Source organism: Notamacropus eugenii, chromosome 2 (assembly GCF_028372415.1).
Source record: "Notamacropus eugenii isolate mMacEug1 chromosome 2, mMacEug1.pri_v2, whole genome shotgun sequence".
Classification (NCBI taxonomy): Eukaryota; Metazoa; Chordata; class Mammalia; order Diprotodontia; family Macropodidae; genus Notamacropus; species Notamacropus eugenii.
This window is the reverse complement of record NC_092873.1, coordinates 430,867,731-430,887,352: the sequence shown is the minus strand read 5'-3', so window position 1 is coordinate 430,887,352 and position 19,622 is coordinate 430,867,731.

The following is a 19,622-nucleotide window of genomic DNA, read 5'->3' as shown; positions in this document are numbered from 1 at the left end:
CATCAGCTGCCACACCCTTGCGTGACCCTGGTAAGTCACTTCACTTTTACTTGCCTCAATTTCCTCAACTGTAAAATGGAAATAATAATAGCGCCTACCTCTCAGGTTTGTTGTGAGGACCAGATGAGATCATTATCAGATGGGGTAAATACTGTGTGCCAGTCACTTAGCACAGAGCCTGGCACATAGTAGGCCCTTCCCCCCCTTCCTCGTTCCCCAGCATAGATCTCTTACCCTCCTTCCTGTTCCAATGTTCCCCATCTACTGGAGTCAGAGGACTTTTTTGTCTAGCCTTACTCCCTTTTCTTGCTCTGTGTCTACAGAGAGCAGCTGATCAGCACCATCTTTATAAGAGCCCTCAAAGTACTTGACAGGAAGATCGTTATCAAGCCAATCCTCAGCTTTATTTTCTCTAGACTAAACAACTCTGGCTTCTTGAACCTTTTCCGCATCTTGCTTATTTCCCTGTCCTCTCATTTTTCAGGGAGTTGCCCTGGCCAGATGGCCCCTTCCTGGTATAGCTTGCAGCTCTGGCCCCCATCTTCTGGGGTCTGCCTTCTCCTCTACTCCCCATGGGGTGAGGTTCGAATTCTCAAAGAAACAGTTCTCTCCCTCTGCTGGTGTAGCTGCCCCTGCAGTAAGACCGTTCTCTGTACACTGCCTACCTTCTCCCCATTCCCAACTGATTGCCCCAGGTGTGGTTAAATTAGTGCCAGGGAATAAATTGAACCATGATGGTCCTGGGGACTTAAAGAATTGTATCCCCATCTTCTGCAACAGGAAGAGTCCCCTCTTTAGGCAGGTTTTTATTATTATCTCCATGTATCTTTGCCTGCCTCAGTTTCCTCAACTGTAAAATGGAGATAATAATAGCTTTCCAATATAATAATAATACTTTCCATTATATTAACAAATGAGTTAATATTTGTAAAAGGCATTGAAAGCTTCAAATTTCTATGCAAAAGTCAGTTATTGTTATAATGATAATGATAATAATAATGAAATTCATGGTTCTGAAGCTGTCCTCTTGTCTCCTAAGACAGAATCAGGGCATGCTCCTCTGTGGTTCAGTGTTGGATTCAGCAGAAAGAACACAGTATCTAGGGTTAGAAGATCTGAGCTCAAATATTCATGACCAAGTTCAGGTCCATGTTCGAGGTGGACTAAGGTGTTTCATTATGGGCCATTGGCTGTCCCTTGGCCCACCTGGGCACCAGTCTTTCTCCCTTTCTCTTTCCCTTCAATTAGCTGGAATTCTTACTTGATATGTTCTTTCTTGATCAGAGCAGAGAATTGCCTTTGTCATTTTCTGTGCTTTCTTGATATCACCCTACCTACCCCCCAAAGGAGATAATATTTTTAAAAAGTGTTTAGCACAGTGCTAGGTATATAGTAGGCACTATATAAATGCCTAATCCCTTCCCTTCCCTCCCCCATACACCTTGAAATACTGTAGTGCATTATAGGTGCTGAATATGTAACTTACATAAATGCAAATGATTCCCCTTCTGGTGCTGGAAAATGAGAGAATATTTTAGGCACCACAGCAACAAGATGAGCAAAGACAGAAAGGGATAGAGGTGAGTCCACATCCTAGAGCATTTATTTGGAGTATGTTTCATTTTCCTTCCTAAAGTTTTGATTGGTGGATCAAATTATTTTAGGATGAATAAGGGGACAGATAAGACCTCCGGATCTTCACAATCTGAATGGGTAGCTCAAGTGGTTAGATACAATTCAAGTCAACAAGCATTTATGTCTACATACCAGGCACTGTGCTAAGCCTTGGGGGATACAAAGATGGGCAAAAACAGTCCCTGTTCTCAAGTGAGAGACAGAGGAACAGAGAGACAGAGAGAATGTCTCTTCTTTGTCTCTCCTAGTATAAAGGAGGGTATGGAAGACAATGTACAAACAACTGTGTAATATATCTATATATGTATATCATCTATATCATCTATCTATCTATCTATCTATCTATCTATCTATCTATCTATCTATCTATCTATCTATCTATCTATCTAATTTGTCTGTCTCAGGCAGAAGATAGAGCATTGGCCCTGGAGGCAGGAGACCCTGAGTTCAAATGCAACCTTAGATACTTACTAGTTGTGTGACCCTGGGCAAGTCACTTACCCTGTTTGCCTCCATTCCTCACCTGTAAAATGAGTTGGAGAAGGATAGCTATTGTCATTGTTAGTTGTTTCAGTCATATCTGACTCTGTGACCCCATTTGGGAATTTCTTGGCAAAGATTCTGGAGTGACTTGCCATTTCTTTCTCTAGCTCATTTTACTAATAAGGAACTTAGATGAGTAGGGTTAAGTGACTTGTCCAAGACCACACAACTAGCAAGTGTCTGAGGCTGGATTTGAATTCATGAAGATGAGTCTTCTTGACTCTAGGCCTGGTGGTCTATCCATTATACCACCTTGTATCTATACTAGGGAGGATGGATGGGTCAGTGCAATCTCCTCCTGATCATCAGAAAAACAGGGAAATCTGCTTGCTGGGAAAAGGGAGTCAGCAATACCCTCTTTGCTTTGTTTTGTTTTCCCCTCGTTCTTGGAGGAGGAAAACATCCTTTTGAGAAGTGATAGAGGGAGGTGAGTGTTGGGCAATACAAAGTGTTACGGTGGGAGTGAGAAGGCTGCAAAACATTACCCATGGCTTAACAGGAGAAGGGCTGCACTTTGAGTCAGGAAGACCCAAGTTCAAATCCCATGTTAGATACTAGTCATGTGGCCCTGGGCAAGCCACTCACTAGTCTCAGTTACTCTCCCCATCTGTAAAATGGGACTAATGAATGCATCCATCTCCCAGGGTTGTTGTGAGGATAAAATGAAATAATACAGGATGTCCCAAAGGTCTTAGTGCAACTTTAAGCTTTAATAGCTTAAAATTGCATTAAGACATTTGGGACATACTATATATGCAAAGTACTTTGCAAACACTAAATGTAATTGTCAGTTATAATGAACAATAAATTACTTGTCCCTCCCCCCAACCTCAGAGAACCAGGATCAAGGATGTCATTAAGGAAATGATAAGATGGAAGAAGAAGAAGAAGAAGAAGAAGAAGAAGAAGAAGAAGAAGAAGAAGAAGAAGAAGAAAAAGAGGAAGAAGAGGAAGAAGAGGAAGAAGAAGAAGAGGAAGAAGAGGATGGAGGAGAGGAGGAGGAGGAGGGCTGGTCACGTGGCAGCCTAACTGTTGCTCTGATATCTTGACGTCTTTGTTCCTCTTTGAGACTGAAGGACAAACAGCAGCAAGGACAGTTAATCATAACTACATTCACATAGCACTTGCAAAGTGTTCCACAAATGTTAACTCACATGATCCTCACACCAACCTTGGGAAGTTGATGCTCTCATTAAGCTTCATTTATTTTATTTCAATTTTAGTAGTATTTAATTTTTTTCAATTGCATGTAAAGAAAGTTTTCAACATTCACTTTTATTAGATTTTGAGTTCCAAACTTTTCTTCTTCCTCCATCTTCTCCTCCCTACCCAAGATGGGCAAGCAATCTGACATAGGTTATACATGACCAACGTCCATATAGATGTACAATCATATTAAACATATTTCCACATTAGTCATGTTGTGAAAGAAGAATCAGAACAAATAAGCTTCATTAATTTATCATGTAAGATTAAAAAACCCACCGAGCTAGACAGGGGTCAAATGATTTACTCAGGGTGACACAGATGCTAAAGTATTGGAGACCAAATTTGCACTCAGTTCTTCCTGACAACAGGTACTGCCCAGAGCTGATGATGGCAAGCTGTCCAATGCAAGAGAAATCAAGGAAGGCCCCCAGCATGTTGTGTGGAGCCCTTGTATGTAAGATTTTATGGCCAAGTGTCTCATAGACACGAACGAGCTTCAGTCGAAGAGGAATCCAACCTGATGAGGCCACAGATATGTCTGAGTATTTGAGGGGAAGGAGGAGAACACATGTCATGTATAAGAAGACATGTACAGTATCAACTGGAGCTGAGCCAGCTGGGAAGCTAGCCAGATAGGACAGCAACATGAAGTGGTGAAAAGAGGTGGGGTGGAGGGATGGTCCCTAGTGATTCTACAGGAAACTTTAAACAGCTGGGGTTAATACATGACAAATGGCTGGTCCTGTTGGCATGGGACTCCTTCTCTGTTCTGGACCTGGGATTCACAAATGACTCTCTCGATAGTGATGGATCCATCCCCTTAATGAAATGCACACAGTTTATTTTTACCAACTCTAATTATGTGAAGAGTGAGTGTCAGGTTTCTTTATCCTTCTGCTAGTCCTGAATCTGGTCCAACCCCACATGCCTTCTGTGCACCGAGGCTAATGAAGCTTTTATTGCAACGACTTGGGAGCCAACCCACCTTTGGGGGAAGAGAAAATATTAAAAAAAATAAGAAAGAAATACTTAACGTTGTCTAGTGGGTGAAAAATTTCACAAGATAAATTAAAGTGTTTTCTGGCTGAACAGTGAAACCAGGGCAGGATGGTGGAGATAATTTTCACAGGACTCAGAATGATTTATCTTATCTCTGTGTTCTTTAGACAAGAGGTTCTATTTATTTAGTCATTTATTTTATTAGTTTTTTTTGAAAATACCTCCCAGCACCTGGCACTGGGAAAGTGACTGGAAGGGGGCATCAGAGAGCTTGAACTGGAGTCACCTGAATGTAGTCTCTTTGTGCTACCTGGTTAGTATCCAAATACCGTAGAATCTTATGCCCAGGAAGGGCCTAAAGAGGATGTACCATGCCATCCTTTTCTCTGTTTCTGGGCCCATGGTGCTTCTATGACATCCTAGAAAAAGCTGGCTTCTCTTTCATTGGCATAAACTCAGTAAATAGAATGCTAGGTTTAGAGTCAGGAAGACCTGAATTCGAATTTGGTCTCAGATACTAGCTGTGTGACTCTGGGTAAGTCACTTAACCTCTCTCTGCTTCAGTTTTCTCATCTGTAAAATGGGGATAATTAATGGCACCTACCATCCAGGATTGCTGTGAGGATCAAATGACATGATATTTATAAAGCACTTAGTGCCTACATAGTAGGTGCTTAAAAAATCAAAAATTAAAAAAAATTCCCTTTCCTCTTCTCCTTCCCCTTTCCCTTTCCCCTGCCCCCTTTCCCTTTCCCTTTCCCCCTTTCCCTTTCCCTTTCTCCTTCCCCTTCTCCTTTTCCTTTATCCTTCCCCTTTCTTCTCCCTTTCCCCTTTTCCTTTTCCTTCTCCTTCCCCTTTCTCTTCCCCTTCCTCTTTCCATTTCCTTTTCCTTTTCCCTTTCCCTTTCCTTCTCTTTGCCCAGTAACCCTACAAGGGAAGTAATGAAAGTAGCATCATCAGACCCATTTGATAGATGAGAAAAGTGATGACAGAATATATTAAGTGACCTGTCCCATTTTCACACATCCTGGGCAGCTAGTATCATTACTTCCCTTGTAGGTCCAAAGAGTCCTGAGAGCTGCTTCTTTTATCATTGTCCACTATTGATCTGGTGGCCACTACTGCTGTGACTTAGCTCTGATCACCTTCAGGACCTTTGATGGAACTTCTGGGAAAGTCACATGGTCTCCTAGACACAGAGGCCTCCATATGCTCACAGCTGCCTGGCCCCCCCACTGACTGGTGGGAAGGATGCTCAAAGCATTCTTCCTGCTTCAAATCCAAGAGACAGAGAGCAAGACATGGATGTGTTGTTCCTTTTGTATGCCCACTGAGTTTCCATTCAGCAACCTGAGTCATCACATTCTGCATCCAATGATAAGGCTTTTCATCATCATTCAGAGCAAGCCTCTTCATCACAAGTGGCCAACCTCTGGCTCTCCCCAAATTCCTACATGGTCACTTGCACTGGAACCAAGCAGAGAATAGCTGTGGTTCTCTAAACAAGGAACCCCATTGGCCAGTCCATCCATGCTACTCTTACAAATAATATTAATGCATCATATTACTTAAGTTTAGAGATCCCCAGATCTTGGGAGGAATAGAAAAATTGGGGACACTGAAACTTGACTTCCCACATCCCTATTCTATGGGACATTAATGCACATGGCACTCACTTAGAATATTCCTGACATCAGGGAGACTTGGAGTCTAGAATATGGCATCCAATAGCTTTTCTATTTGCCTTTGTCATCATGCTGTATTCTCTGTCAATGCCCTTGCTTTTGAAAAAGCTCTTTCTTTCGGTATTCATGCAATTGTGCGTGTGCATTGCATACCGGGAAGGTATTTTTGAGCAATTAAGGTTTCTCACACCAGGTTTTCTCATCAGCCACAAAAGGCATACATGCTAAAGGGGCCTATAGTGCCCTGGCTTTCCCAGTGTGGCAGATGGCACGTTGGGTCCTGGCAGCAGACAAGTGTGAAGTTTCAGGGGCTAGAGGGCTTGTCTGGCATCCTATGCAAATTTGACTCCATTTTGCATCCTTCCCAGGAGCTAAAACCAAATGTATCACACTCTTACAACCCTTTTTGAAGCATGCTTCGTTAGCATGGGGAGGGGGTGGATCCAAGTGCAGAGGCAAGGGGACAAAACAATAGCAGCGCCTCAATAATCATGTTAGACTAGGGACTGGATGTGTGATTTCATTGATAGAATGAAGCTCCCTCTTTACCAATTCAGGTCAGCACCTTCTCTGCAATTTAGTCTTAGAGAGTCTTAGAGCAGAGGTGTCAAATGCATGACCTCATGCAGCTGGCAACACTCCTGAGCGCAACCTGAATCAGATTAAAATGTCATTGGGAAATATTTTTTAAAATAAATAAAATACAGTAGAACATTGAGAATATTGCATTTTAAAACTAAGTTAATATGTGGCTGGCAGAGATCTTTATATTAATGGCCCTGTTTTGACTTGATTTTGACACTGGTCTAGAGCACTAAGAGGTTGAATGACTTGTACAGGATCAACCAGCATGTGTAAGTGATAGAACCTGAATCCTGATCTTCCTGACTTTGGGCATTTAAATATCACTTGACACCCCTCTTCTCATTTCAGTCTCACAGCAACTCTAGGAAATAGAGAATACAGTATTATTCCCATTTTCAGATATGGAGACTATATCTTAAAGAGGCTAAGCCATAGTTAATAAGAAATGTGAGCGCCAGGATTTAGAACTGAGTGTTTTGAATCCAAATCTAATGGTTCTCCCAAAGACTATCAAAATCCAGGAAGTTGGCAAGAATTGACACTGAAGGAGAGTGTGTATTGAGGGAAGTAGTATAATTTAATTCTGAGATGTCAAACATACCTCCCAGAGCAGGTTAAAATGTAATTGGGAAATACTGAACAAAATAAATAAAAATACTCTAGAACATAGATGATGTTAGCATGTGGTTTTCTAAAGTTGATATGTGGCCCAAAGGGGTTCATATGTACCGTTTAGTGTCCACTGTTTGTATTTAAGTTTGACACAATTGATGTGACAGGACCCTGAACTTGGAATCTGGAAGATCTGGGTGCAGATATTACTTTAGATATTTATTTGCAGTGGCCTTGGGCAAGTCACTTGATGTCTGTATTTGCCTCAGGTTCCTCATCTGTAAAATCAGCGATAAGGAATCTGATCTTTTCACTAAGACCTTGATGATAGGGTCTTAGTGAGGTGAAGGATTTGCTCTGTTCTAAGCTAGCAACATGGATCCCTGGAGTCTCACACAGGCAGGATCTTGGCATAGTTTTCTCTAAGAAGCTTGAGTTCTGAGCTAGCAGCCAGAGAAGGTAGGAAAGGGTCTTTGAAAAAAAAAAGGTGTGGTGGAAAGAATACCTTTTGGGGTCAGAAGATTGTTTTAAGCCCCAGATTGACTACTTAGTTGCTATGTGGCTTGGGTTAGTTATTTTTAACCCTCCTGAGCCTCAGTTTCCTTATTTGGAAAACAGTAATGGTAATGTTTTCTCTACTTGTCTTGTCCGGTGTTTTACATTGTTTTACATCCATGTAAGTTCTGTAACATACAAGCCAACCATAGGCTTCTCAGGGTTAAAGGGGATGGATATTTCAGGCACTTTCTTAGCCTAACTGTAAATTGCTTTCCACAATGTTCAGACAAATTTGTAGTGCCAGTGTGTGTATGAGTGTACCTGTCTTTCCACTGGCGTTAGGTCTTGAAGTGACTCTGGTACCTAGAGATGCTGAGTCTTTGTCCTTGAACTTGCTGCAGTATGTGAACCATAGCTACGCCATGTGGCAGGAGAATTGAGAAACACCTTTATTATTTTATGGAACTTTAGCTAGAGTTATTACTTACAGGCCATGGTTCAGAAAATGTTGCAATATGTGATTTTTGTTCACTGGTCTGTAGAAACATACATATGTGGTGTTGTTCCACAGAAATAATACGCACTGTGACACCTCCTCTGATCCATCATCATGGCTTGATGGTATCTTGAATGCCAAGGGAGAAAAAGCATCGGCACATCCTACTAAGCTGAAAAGGCTTATGATCAATGAACTGTCTGTTTGTCCTTCAAAGACAAGTTTAGAGAAGTTCATTACCAGGTAGGCTACAGGGTATCAAATTTTTTGACCACAGCAGTTATAAAAGAGTATCTACTAAGATGCTGAGAGGCTGGCTATCTTTGTGGGTGGGTGGCCCCCGATTAAAGTATGGAAGCATTCAAGAAATGTGGTTGCAATGATTACTATACTTCTTGTTAGGTAGTCATCGCACCTTCTGCACTTACTAGGTACAAGTCCTTTAGTATGTCATGGTGTCATTTGAGTCTTAGTTTCTTCATCTGTAAAATGGGAAAGTAATAGCGTTTTCCTGCCCATCTGTAGGGTGGTTGTGAGGAAAGCATTTTATAAACCTTAAAGGGCCATAGCATTGTTAGTTATTAATATTATTATTTAGAAAGACTGGGTCTAGAGAGATGGTGCAATACGTAGAGCACTGGATGTGGGATCAGGAAGACCAGAATGCAAATCTGGCTTCATACACACTTATTAACTGTGTGACCCTGGGCAAGTCACTCAGCCTCTCTTTCCTTTCCTATAAAATGGTGTTAATAATAGTACCTGTCTCCTAGGGTTGTTGTAAGGATAAAATGAAAGAATATCCGTAAAATACTGTAAATATCTGTAAAGTAAATGCTAGCTATTATCATTATTATTATTTTAAATGTTTGCAAGGTTATCAAAAGACCTTGATACACTTGGTAGAGTTGTGAATTGGTTCAACCCTTATGGAATACAGTTTGGCATCATGAAAAGAAAGTGACTAAAATGTCCATTTTCTTGGCTCCTAAGATCCCAGGGTTAGGCACAAACCTCAAAGAGGTCAGTAATAGAAAGAAAGTCCCATATGAACAAGCATATTTATAGCAACACTTGTAATAGCAAAGAACTGGAAACAAAATAGGTGTCCATCAGTTGGGGAATAACTTAACAAGTTGCGGTACATGAATATAATGGAATATTATGCACTTAAGAAATAATGAGTATAGCAATGCAGAGAAGCATGGGAAGACATGTGAACTGATGGAACATGAAGTCATAAGAATCAGGAAAAATAATATACATAATGACAGTGTAAATAAACGATGACAACCAATAAAAATGGAATGCTGTCTAGTTATAATGCCCAAACTTGGCCCTGAGGAAGAGATATGAGACTATGCCTCCCTCCCTCATGTGCAAAGGTTGATAGGGAGGAGGGAAAATAAGGATGTGGAACACAGTTTGCAATATGGGAGCTGGTTGATGTGTCAGTTGCCCTGCTGAAACATTTTTTCCTCTCTTTCCGATTTTTTTGTTAAAAAGGACAGCCCTCTGGGAGGGGGAGGGACATAGTCAGAAATGTAAGCGATGCCAAAACAAAGATAGATAAAAGATGGCATAATAAAGCAGAATTATTCATGGATTCATGGCTATCAGGGGTGGAAAAGACTTTAGAGATTATCTTGTCTAACCATAAAGCTACCATTTCATAGCTAAAGAAAGTGACCCTGAGACCCCAGAAGAAGTGTTAATTCTGCTCACTTTCTTTCATTCAATCTGGGTTCCACACAGCACCAGTAGCCCAGAGAGTTCAGGGCAAAGCTTGCCATCCCTGCATCCTTTTCCCATCCTTTCCCCGGGGCTGAGCCAGCTCTCATTCTAAGTCAGGATTTCTGCTGTTGCTTTAACTCATAGGGAGGTAGTATCGCCACGGTGCCCTTGTCTGCTACTTACATTTGTAGAATTTCACGATTCTTTGCCTCTAATCCTGAGGCAGAAGGCTAGCTGACAAGCCCTGGTGGGACAGAAGCTGGCAGAGAAGTGTGTGGGGCCATTCATCCACACACAGGCCCCTTGGCTCTCCTCCCCTAATGGAGCGGAGAAAGCTGCTGTTATGGCTTTGGTTGTAATTGTTTCATGTTTATCGAACCCTGGTGTTGTTCAGAGCATCATTATCAATTACTGTGTTCTTTGAGCACCCAACAATAGACTTCTCAGCACACAGGTGACAAAACGCTTCTCCCTTTCTCCTCCTCCCTTTCTGGGAATAGACTAAAGCTCTATTACTGCCCGTTGTGTCCTGAAGATGACAGACTGGTCACAATTGGGTATTGGGTTTTGTGTATGATAGATCACAGAGACAGGGAGGCTGGGGGGAGTGCAGAGATTGAAGGTTGGGGATGGGCCAATAGCGGCCAGATATCTGGGCATGGGTTGGGGGGAGGAGAGGTTGTGAAAGGGGGTGGGGGGTGGCTGAGAAATCATGCTTTAAGAGATTAGAAGTTCAGCCCTGGGGAGGGAAACTCAACTGCCTTTGGCTTATGGGATTTCCAGGGTCTTGGCAAGGGGAAGAAATAAGAATTTCTATAGTGTCTACTATGTGCCAGCACTATATTAAGTGCTTTGTACACATATGACCCCAAATAAAATGTTTATTCCATGGGATAAAAAGCAGTTTTGGATGTCACTTCCAGTGCCATCCTGGGCGAAGGGTGGGGCTAGCTGCTCACCATCCTCGGCAGCTTTGCCAATGGCCAATGGCTTTCTTAGGACTAACGGCAACAGGAAAAGAAGAGAAAGCTAGAGAATCAAGCCCATTTTTCTCCCCACTTTCAAGTCACCCTCTCCCCTCTCCTCCTTCTTTTTAATTCTTATGGTTTTTTCACCTCCAACACCTCCCTCTTTCACTGTGTCTTTTCAGCAGATTCCTTCAGAGAAGTGATGAAGTGGGAACTCTTCTCCCCTCCCTCCAAGGCTCTGCTACCAAATGGAAGGGCCCATACTCCACCTTCTCAAATTACAATTTTACTATTCTCTCCCTTCCTTGGAGTGATCTTCAGTGAGTGGCCCATGTATAGGTTAGGATGAGGTGGGGAGAAGGACATAGGCACTCCCTCACTTCCTTTTTCTTCAGTTTACCCTGCAGTCTTTGGAAGACATTTGGAAGGTGCTGGGAGAAGAGATTCTGAGCCAGAAATGAATGTATCGCATCAGGGATGGGGGAGGGGATCCCCATGATCCCCTACAACACTACACCTACAATACTCAGAGTCCTCAGGGACTTATCCCACCAGCATTTAAGGGCAGGGGGAGTATACCATCCATAAAGGTCCCATGCAGTGAAGGATAATTCCCTCTCCTCCTCACCCGCCCCCTCCAAATGACAGGGGGGTGATGGTAGTGGAGAAATAATGATGCCTAGCATCTGTATAGTACTTGAAGGGTTGGAAAAGTGCTTTGCATATATTTTCTCATTGGATTCTCACAACAACTCTGCGAGGTCGATTATAGAATCCTCATTTAACAGAGAAGGAAATTGAATTTGAGAGAGGTGAAGTCATCCGGCCTGGGTGTCCGAGGCAGGATTCCAACTGGGGTCTTCCTAGGTCAGGCAATCTATCACTGAACTCCTAGCTACCATTCGGTAACTGAAATAATTAATAATAGTAAGAACTTACATTTATACGGTGCTTTGAAGAAACTGTGACATGTCTTGAGGAGATGTTGTAAGGATTACAGGCATACTCTGTGGCCTAGAACTCCAAGCTCTGAGTTTCTATGGTTTAGCTTAGATTTTTGGGGTCTTCTCTCATAAATCACTTATTAGCTCTTGTCCCCACCCAAGATTTCCCTTCAGAACATTGGACGATAGTTCTTGTCTAGGTCTCTACAGACGTGAGTAAAAAGTTAGATATATGTATAGATAGTCAAGCTAATAACATACTTTGGATACTGAAACCGGCTATTATAGTTAGACTGTAACTGTCTATATTCCCTCCCCTCCCCCAAATAATGCAAAATATACCCAAGATTCCCAGGAGTCCATTTACTTTCACAACAACTCTTTCCCTCCCTTTGGTAAATTTTGCCTCGCTAGCAGAGACCTATACAGTCCTTTAGACTAATAGCACTATCCTTATTCTGCTCCTGCAGAAAGGAAATGTGATTGAGTTTGATACACTCAGCTTTCTTCCTTCGCTCTTTCCTGCTCAAAATTTAGAGCTTGCTCAGAAGGGAGCTTTAAGGTTGTGGCAAGTGAAGATTAAGTCTTCCACCCATCTACACAGTCAACACAAGTCAGGTTTTAGCACAGGACAAGGGCAGGTTTGCTTCTCCTCATCATGGCTCAGTCCTTTGATGTTCCTTCATTTTCAGGGCCATGTTCTTGCTTCTTTTCTCTATTTCATAAGGCTAGTGTCAGGAAGGGGGCAGTAGTGGACCTGGAGACAGGAGGACCTGAGTTCAAATTTGGCCACAGACACTTACTAGCTGTGTGACCCTTGGCAAGTCCCTTAACCCTGTTTGCTGCAGTTTCCTCATCTGGCAAATGATTTGGAGAAGTAAACGTCAAATCACTCCAACATCTTTAACAAGGAAACCCCAAATGGGGTCACGAAGAGTTGGACACAACTAAACAATTGCAACAAAGAAAGGATCAGGCAAAATTCCTCTCCTTTCTACGAGGTCCAGAAACTCTCATCATTCCCTAACTATTCCCATCTTCTGTCTTGGGTCCTGTGGTTTCCTTTTGTCCTAGGGTCATGTAGTTTTTTCCCTTCAAGAACTCCTCAGTCATTCTGCTACTGACTTTCCATGGCTGCCATCTCTGAGGCTAAGGAGTTACATGGGAGACCATGTAGATGCTTAGGTTTCCCTTCCTGAGTACCAAATCTGCTTTCTCTTGTTCATTTCTCTCTCAATTCTGGTGGGAACCAAACCAGCATTTCTCTTCTGCCTCCATGATCAAATATGAAGCTTTCTGTTTGACTTTTCAAGTCCTTTAGAACCTGGCCTCTTCTTACCTTTCTAGTCTTCTTATATCTTTTTACTCTCCATGTTGTCTATGGTTCAGGGATGCTGGCTTTTTTCCTGTTCCTTGAACATGGCACTCAATTTCCCAACTCTATTTTCCCTAGTTGTTCCCCACTCCCTCTCCATCCTCACCTCTGCCGCCTAGATTCCCTGACTTCCTTGAAGACTCAGCTAAACATGACTAATGTGGAAATATGTTTGACATGATTGCACATGTATAACCTATATCAGATTGCTTGCCATCTTGGGAAAGGGGGAGGGGACAGAAGTGGAGACAAAAATTTGGAACTCAAAACCTTATAAAAAATGAACGTTGAAAACTATCTTTACATGTATTTGGAAAAAAGCAAACACACAAGAAAAAAGACTCAAAGTCCCACCTTCTGCAAGAATCATTTCTTAGTACTCTTTCCTCTTAGTGTCTTGTATCTGAGATTGTGCCTACTTTGTCTGGTACATGTCTTGTTTTTACATAGTTGTTCACCCATCTTCCTCATTAGACTGGGAACTCTCTGAAAGAAAGGACATTGCATTTTTTGTATTCCCAGTTTAGTACAGTGCCAGACACATAGTAGGTGCTTAATAAATACTAATAGCCTGACTAATTGGTTCTTTTGGTCTTTTCACCAGATAGGTCTGCTCTCTTCAATAGGGCTCTGTTCAGATCAATAAAGGATCAATGGGTAAACAGTTTTGCACCACACTCCATCAGATAGATGTCATCTAATAATCTCCAGGGGGAGTGTCCATGCATTGTATAGGAAGATGTCATAGCCTCCATAGCGGTTTTGAAGAAAACTTGAATGATTTTTATAGTGAAAATTTGTCAACATTTAACTATCACTGTTCAGTGCACAGGATACCCCCTGACATAAGGATCTATTCTACTGGAAAGGCATCTGCTTCCAGAGCAGAGGGTACGTAATGATAATAATAATAGTGATGGTAATGATGATGATGATGATAATAATAGCTAACACTTATTTACTGCCTTATGCTTTATAAAGCACTTTACATATATTATCTCATTACATCAGGGTCTCGTTGCTTGATAGCACTATCCATTTTGATTAAGCACCTCCCTTTATTCATCAGATAACCTTCTGATCTGAATGTGGATTTCCAAATAGACTTTGCCCCTGGGAAGACAATACCTGGGAAGACAATACCAAGAACTCTGATGAGGCAGCACAAGTATTTCTGGCAGCCTTGGTAGATGTAGCTTTCCCTGTAAATGAATCAGTCAGCCTTTTGGTCTATCAGTCTTTCAAGTTTGATTAGTGTCAACACTAATATCATAGACTAAGCAATTTGGTGTGGTCAAGAGAATACTGGGACTTGACACCAGGAGACCTGGATTCAAATCTTGCCTCTGAATCTTAATAGCTGTGAGTTCTTACTTTCTCATCTTTAATATAGGGAAAATAATTTCTGTAATGCCTATCCAACAGGATCTTAGTGCTTTGTAAATCTTATAAATGGGAGTTATTATTTTGAGCTGGAAGGTAGTAGAGATCATGGAGTCTAGGTCACTCAGTTTCTGAGCTAAGGAAATGAGCTTGGAAGGGTGAAGAGGGGTGAAGTGATTTGCCCAAATTACTCAGATCCCACCAATTCACTTCCTGGGGTGAAGTGATTTGCCCAAAGTCAATGAGATTAGAGATCAGGTCCTTTAATTAACTACTAATTCAGTACTCTTTTCATTATATCGAATTACATCCTCTGCCTCCCCCTCTACTTTTTCTTCTCCAAGAATTGATCACTGCTGGATCTTATAAATATCAGGTTTCTGAGCCCCAGATTGAGAGCTCCAGACCTCTGTTGGGCACACACAATTCTTAGAGCCAAGCCCAAGATGCTGCTTGACCTTTCTGTGCTGATTATCTTGACAGCAATATGGTTAGCTAGGTGGCACAGGGGATAGAGCACTGAGATGGGAGTCAGGAAGACTCACCTTTCTGAGTTCAAATCTGGCCTCAGATACTTACTAGCTATGTGACTCTGGGCAAGTCACTTAACCCTGTTTGACTCAGTTTTCTCAGCTGTAAAATAAGCTGGAGAAGGAAATGGCAAACTATTCTAGTATCTCTGCCAAGAAAACCCCAAATGGAGCCCCAAAGAGTCAGACATGACTGAAACAACTCAACAACAATGACATACGTGCATTTATAAAGACCTGGAGTTTCCTTCCTATAGATTTGGTAGCATTGTTGTGGATAATTGCCACACTTTCAGGTTGGGAAGTTGAAAAGTAGAGCAATATCTGAATAGTCCTATCAGAAAAAGTTCTACTGTTAGAAAACATCTGAGCCAAGAGAAATTCCCCATGGAACTTGTGTGTGCTATGTACATTCTTGCGCTTTTCTGTTCATTCATCCCATCACTCATTCATTCATTCATTCACTCTGCATTTATTAATTAGGTGTTCGTGTAGTCCTTGCCTCAAGTCCTCCCTCCCTCTCAGCTGTTAAAGAGACATGCATAAAACCCAGTTCTGACCACACTACTCCTCTGCTCAATAAACTTCATTGACTCCTTACTGCCTCTAAGGATCAAATACAAATTCCTCTGTTTCACATTCAACATCCTACGCAAGCTCCATCCTCCCTTCCCAGGATTATTACTCTTTACTTCCCTTCTCCTTCTCTATAATCTAGCCAGACTGACCTTACTGTTGCTTGTATAGAATATTCTTTTTCCTCTCTCTCTGTCTTTCCTTAGGATGGCCTCCATACCTGGAGTGTATTCCTTTGATCACCCTCTGAATTCCTAGCTTCCTTCAAAACTCAGCTTGTGTCCTGTCTGGTTCATGAGGCCTTTCCTGATCTCATTTCCCCCACCTCTGACCCCCCCCCCCAGCTGCTAATGTCTCTCACAAAAATGTATTTACTTGTAAGTGTATATGTTTTCCCAGATAAGATGTAAGCCCCTTGAGGACAGGGACTGTTTCATTTTTGTCTTTATTTTCCCCAGAGCCTATCACAGTGCCTGGCACAGAATAAGCATTTCACAATTGCTTACTGATGATTACTCTAGTGTAGGGATGGGGAACTTGTGTCTGTGAGCCCACATGTGGCCTTCTAAGTCCTTGGGTGTGGCCTTTTGACAGAGACCAAGTTTTACAGAACAAATCCTTTCATTATGGGGACATGTTCTGTGAAGTTCAAAAGGCTTCACTTCAGGATCTAGAGGACTACATGTGGCCTCAAGACTGCAGGTTCCCCACCCCTGCTCTAGTCCCAACTCCTCACTTGATAGATGAAGAAACAGGTGCAAATAATTGAAGTGATCTGTCCTAGGTCTCAAAAGTAAAGAATGTCAGGGTCAGAATTTGAACCCAGGGCCTCTGACTCCAAATCAGATCTGCACTCTTCCCACCACTACTGGCCCTCAATTTACCTAACCACTCTGATCCTAAGTTTTCTCACTTGTAAACAGGGGATAATAATGCTTCAACAATCTACTTTGAAAAGTTGTGGTGAGGCTCAGATTAACAAATGTGTGTTGAAAACAAGACAGCTTTGAAAGTAATATGTTGAATTTATTGTGACTTTAAAAAATGTAAGTTGTATGGAATAGAGATTCACAGTTTTTCATAGTTTCCTTTTTCTGTTCTACATTGTATATGAAAATATGTATTTTTTTGGTGTTTCTTAAGTTCCAAATGGGCAACTAAGTGGTGCAGTGAAGAATGCTCTGGACCTGGAGTCAGGAAGATTTGAGTTCAAATCTGGCTTCACATACTTACCAGCTGTGTGACTCTGGGCAAGACACTTCACCCTGTTTGCCTCAGTTTCTTTATTTGTGAAATGAGCTGGAGAAGGAAATGGCAAGCAAGTACTTTACTAAGAAAGCCCCAAATGGGATCACAAAGACTCAAACAAGAGGGACTTAACAACAAGTTCTGAATAGAAAAAATTAAAAATTAAAGAAGAAAGTAAAATGCCTGTTGACTGAGCAAGAGAGATAGTGGATATAAAGTTCTATGTACACGTATGTTCTTATTTTTACCTTAGGTAAGCATATATCTATGGGAATTGAGAATAGAAGTAAAATGATGAAGATGAGGAACTAGAAGAGGTCCTGCAGGACAACCCACCTTCCCACCAGTACCTGGTCACTTGGTTCTAGTCTATATCAGAAACCCCCAGAGAGAAGTCCGCTATAGGAGGGGAGGACTCTCCACCATGCTCTTGCTGCTGGTAACCTCTGATCTCTGGATCCCTTGTTCTTTCAGAGGGCCTGGGGTCTCTGGAGTAGCTCAGCTCAGCATCACTTGTCCCTTGCTCAGCCAGGAGATGAGCTCTCCTTTCACAGCAGGAGGGGAGAGAGGAAGATAAATAAAGGATTTGGATGTCTGTTTGCTTTCAAGGAGTTGTGTTTGGTAGCTTGTCAGGAAATGATTTCTTATAAGGTTTGGTCCTGAAGGACGGTAGGTAGACTCAGGCTGTAATTGGAACCTCCCCTCCAGAGATTTTTGGGAGCAGGGTTGGGAGGGAAGCAATTGACTCCCCATACAGTGGTGGCCAAGACAACTCATTCCTGACCCACGCTTGAGGGGAAAATGATGTTTTTCTTTTAAAGGCTGTAGAGGAAGTCTTATTTTAAGGATGACAAATATCAGCTTCTGTCTGTGTTTTGGAGGAGTCTTGGGAAATCAAGGAACCTCTTTGGAATAAGGTTTAGGACCCTGAGGTGAAGCTGAAAGTTCTCTGGAGAGTTCATCTCATCCAGCCCTATGCCTTGAGATGGGAACATATTCTACCCTGCTGGGGAGTGTGTGTGTGTGTGTGTGTGTGTGTGTGTGTGTGTGTGTGTGTGTGTGTGAAGGCTAGCCTTACAGTCCAATTTAAGTTGCACTGGGTAAGGTCCTCGGCCCCACAAATATCTGCCTTACCACTTGTCACAATGCTTGAAATTTTACCATTAGAAATTCATTTTTGTTTCTACCTTGTCTCTGCTTTACAAATCTCCCTCCTCTCTCTGAACCAACCCCTTCTCACCTCCAAGGTAGCTCATGGCAGCTAGTTGGGAAAAAAAGCTACTACGATCTTACTATATGGATTTAAAGATTTCTTTACAACCACTCTGTGAGAGAGGTAGAACAAGTGTATTTCCCCCATTTTACAGGTGAAGAAACAGAGACTCCACAAAGAAGGCAGTGTGGTGCAGTAGAGACTGTGAAAGCTGAGAATCTGGCTTCAAATCCTACTTCTGATACTCATTTCCTACGTGACTTCGGGCAGTCACTTATGTGATGTCATGGTGCTCTTTGAAAACAAAGGATGAACACAACAACATATTCCCTTAGCCTCAGTTTCCTAATCTGTAAAATGAGGGGTTGGACTAGATGGCTTCTTCTGAGCTTTCTTCCAACTCTAGATCTAGGATTTATGACTTGCCCAAGGTCACATGACTAGCATGGAGAACTCAGATATCTGAACCTAAATCTCATATCCTTTGTGGTAGGAGGGACCAAAGAACAGAAAAGTCACAATTATATCTTATGGCTAGTTTTGCCCCAGCCTCTACTTTGGGAGCTGTGTATAAGAAAGGGAGTATCCATTCCTTCCCAAATCTATTTGGTTTTTTAAAACTATTTTCTCCTGATTTCATCTACTTCTCAAATAATAAACTTTATATATCTAAGCAGGGTCTGTGGGAGAGGGTAAGTTGGCGCTGAGCAACAAGCTCCAGTCACGTGGGCAGTGGGCAGCCAGATGCTGCTCTGAGTGCCGCATCCGAGTGGGATAGACACGGGCACCATGGCCCTGGCACAGCCTCTGCTCTGGTGTGCCAAGGCTCACGCTGCGTGATCAAGCCGGCTTCCTCTTTTGAAGTCTGCTGCGTCCACAGATTTTAGGGAGCAGCTTGATAGAAGAGAGTGGGCACCGGGGAGTTTTGGAGCTGCAATCCATGTGTGCCATCTGTAGCCAGCTTTATATAGTACAGAAAAGGGACACAGATCAGGATGGAATGGTGTGCTTTGTTTGAGTCTGGTAGAGGTTGGGGGGGCACTGCTAAAAATTTGCAATGAGAATCTGTGACCAGGTGATGCTGGAGTTTCCTCCTCCCCCCTGCTTTGACATTTTGAAGTAAAATTAACCTCTGGTTTCTCTAGAGATGAGGGTAGAGATGGTCACGTCCAGAGATTTGTTGAATAGAAAAGACTACATCTTCCATTTGGAACTGTGAATTCTTAGACAGTAGAGATAGATTATCATTCCCACTAAATCATATGGAGGAGTTTGAGGAAAGTAGAGGCTAGATCCCACCTCTGAAACCCATTGGTTCATTCCTCTGCCTCCAAAAAGGACATGATGAATTTATAGGAGAGGTGGGAATCTCTCCTCTTCTTTTTAGGG